Here is a 3812-nt window from a genome sequence, read left to right on the forward strand (position 1 = left end):
TTATTATGTGATTTGGAACTGAAATAGAATTTATAAATATAATAAAAAAATTGCTATAGTGATTTTCCTTTTAAGTTTCTCCTAAGTAAATGAAAACTTTAAAGAACAACCTCTTTGTATATTTCCCCCTTTAAAGAAGTGGCATCTTGAGAAGAGGAGATATACCCCTTTTAGGTCATATTTTTATAGTAATTCTAAGGGTGGAAACAAGGTCAGATTAACTGAATGAATAAAAAAATTTTCATGAACCTCCCAAAGAATGTCAGGAATGTGAAAGAGAAAAATCAGTTGAGGCAAGTCTGGCAAGGTAAAAATAACAGCAACAACAATGACAAAACCGCCCCAAAACACCTTTTTTGAAAAGTGAAAGTTGAAAGAGGAAATAAAATTAATGCTTGGGGAAGAAGAAAATCTGAAGAGGTATTATGGAAAGGCCACTTGCTCTGACTTCATAGGACTTGACTATACATCCTGTCTCTTGTCACTGAATATTTGTGTGGCATTAGAGAGGTCATTTTAACCTCTTATACTTCTGTTTTCTCATCTGTAAAATGGGATTGAATTAGATTGACTCTAAGGTCGCTTCCAGCTCTAAATAATTCACTTTTTCTGCCTAAGAGAATGATTTTTGGATAATAAAGGACAGGAAAAAAGTTATTTGATTTGATACAAAAAATAAGAAAGGAGATAATAAGAAGTCACTTCATTTCCTTTGAGCCAGATAGAACATTGTCTAGTAAGAACTAAATATTTGAAATTCTATATTATGCTCAGTAGGGGTTGAATTGGAAGTTGGATTCCCAGGAATATGTATGGGGATGGACATATGTAGGCAGGATGTGCTGGTAAAGGTTTAACAAACAACTCTCTTTAAAAAAGTATCTATGATACATTTTACTTGTAATATGGGGTGTATGGATTGTTCAGGTAGGACTAACACCATTGGCACTAGAGTTTGCCAAATTTCTGTCAAGCTTGCTCATCTGTTTTTGAGTCCACCATGCACTCAAGTCTCACTTATTACTCCAAGAAGTTGAAAAATGTGCAGTGGCCACATCCTATTAAAACTATCTTAGTAGATGGCCTAAACCAGGTTGATGGTAACAACAGGCTTTAAATTCACCACTGAGTTAGCAGGATGTCTACTCCAAGCATGTGAAAATTTCTCCCAGTGGAATGAACTGATGAGAATAAATTGTCCCAAGGGTAATTAAGGTAGCTGAAGCAGGCACTGTGGAGTGCTTAGAGCTTGGTCAGGTATCAATGAAACCAAGGTCATTCATTGTATCCCAAGCCAATTTCAATCATTTTTACTTCTGTCTTGCCACTAGACTTTGTTGGCTTTGGAAGAGAGTGGGACTGATGATTTTTTGCAGCTCTGTGTGAGTCAAGATTTCATTCCAGGATGTCATTGGTCCACTTCAAAAACAAAGGGTAACAATGTTAACAAGTTTAATCTGCATTAATAGAATTTTCTCCGTCACTTTATTAAGTCTAGACAATAAAGAAAACAATAAATAAAACTCTTATTTGCAACCTTTGTTGATTTATGATGTGTAAATACTCACTGCAAAAAGTTAACAATTGACTTTCACTATAGGATCTGGCTCCATCACACATATTTCTCTAAGGTACCATGCATCAGATATCCCTTGGAAACTCTTAGGGACTTCAGGACCATGAATGAATCAGTGTAAAAATGTGTGTGCTTTGAGATAATGATGCACATTAGGAATAAGAAGAGCCTCTTATTGAGTGGACCTTTAAAAAAGAGTATTCCCATCCTTGGTCTTTTCATTCCAGATGCAGATTATGACAAGTCTATTTGATTCTTTCCCCAGAAGTATGGCACTTATAATATGATGAGCATTTTTAGCAATAAAACATAAATTATGGATATACTGTTACTGAGAAATGTTCTCAATATAGATCCAATGATACTGCCTACCATAAAGATGGTCAAGATCTTTAAACAATCAGCATAGAGTAATGACAATAATCCTTTGTAATTGAAGTTAGAGAACTGGGGTTCAGATTCCCACTCTAGTGTCCTCTCCAGTAGCATATATCCTAAAATTGTAATGATAAAGTAAAGACATTATGCTCCCATGTAAATATGATGAGCTCATTCATGAAGAGATATGTGTGTGTATATCTACCAGTTAATCAATATCAATTTATACAAATCTATGCATTATCAATCTACCTATACTAAACATGAAAACAGTAAATGCTAGGCACATTGTGGGAAAACAGGTTCATTACTGCATTATTCATTGAATAATAAGTCCAGTCATATTGGAAAGCATATCACAAACATGGTCCTAATGTGTACTAAATTGTGAAAAGCCTTAGACCTAGCCATACCACTATAAGCTCTATACTCCCAAAACAATCAAAGAAAATGGAAAAAATCAATATTTACAAAAATATTTATAACAGCTCTTTTCTGTTTTGAGAAAGACCATCAATAGCAGAATGACTGAAAATTTTTGTATGTGATTGAAATGGAGAGAAAATTTGCTGCTAGAAATTGTGAAGATGGTTTCAGATGCTTGCATGAACTGATGCAGAATTAGGTAAGCAGTATGAGAACAATTAATAACTCTGATCAATACAATGGCCTACCATAAATTCTGAGGACTCATAGTGAAGCATAAAACTTTCTGTAACTCCCCCACCTGAAAATCGGCTATAGGATTCTACTTTCAGATTACATGTATGTGTATGTACAGAAAATTCAGGAATCATTTTAATTGACTATTTGTTATAAGGGTTTAGTTTTTCATTATTAGTGGAGAGTGGAAGTGAATGGAGAGAAAATAGATATTTACTAAATAAAAAAAATCAATTAATTAAACCACCCAACACATTACCACTTACTGTCTATGTGATTTTTGACAAGATATTAAAATTGTCTGGGTTTTAGTTTCCTCACTTGTAAAACAAGGAGGTTGTATATTATGGCTTTTAGGTCCCTTGAATATCTAGACTGAGGATTTTTGATCAATTGGATCCTAGATACTGACTGAGATAACTCGCAGAGAAGTATCTTTATTGATCCTATGTACAATATCACTCAAGAGCTATTTACTAGAATCAAAGTACTCTTCATACAGAGAGAATTGCCTTCAACACAACCTGATTAACTTTAAGTAATGTCCTATATCAATTTGGCAGTTATACAGCAGTGCACCACTCTCCACACACCTAATTGGTTATATGCTCTTTTGTCAATGCCATATGAGGTCATATGGTAGAGAGAAGTAGTGGCAAGGTAAGGTCTTAAAAGAGGATGGATGGGGTGGCTAGGTGGTGCAGTGAATAGAGCACTGGCCCTAGAGTCAGGAGGACTGAGTTCAAATCCTGCCTCAGACACTTGACACACTTACTTGCCATGTGACCTTGGGCAAGTCACTTAACCCTAATTGCCCTCCAAATGACAAAAAAAATATAGAAGAGGATGAAGTTGAATGACCCATCTTACTCCTTCATGAGGAAGGGAGCTATTCCTCCATACTGAGTTCTTAAGACCTTGAGTTCCTTGGCTCAAAGTTATGAGACACACTTGAATAGAGACAATGGACTAACTTCTTAGGCCAAAAGATGGCAGTTGGGGAAAGTGGAACACAATGGTAAGAATTCTTGAACTCCAGCTTTCTGGCAAATTGTCAGATCTGAAGTGAGGATGTTATAGAAGGTCTAAAGATGCAGCAGCAGTAAGGGACTTTACCATAGAGCAAGAAAGCAAGAAAGAATGAAAGGAAGGAAGGAAGGAAGGAAGGAAGGAAGGAAGGAAGGAAGGAAGGAAG

The sequence above is a fragment of the Petaurus breviceps genome, unplaced genomic scaffold (genome assembly GCF_028583685.1).
Source record: "Petaurus breviceps papuanus isolate PSGF00001 unplaced genomic scaffold, PetGlider_PUasm1.0 90603, whole genome shotgun sequence".
Lineage (NCBI taxonomy): Eukaryota > Metazoa > Chordata > Mammalia > Diprotodontia > Petauridae > Petaurus > Petaurus breviceps.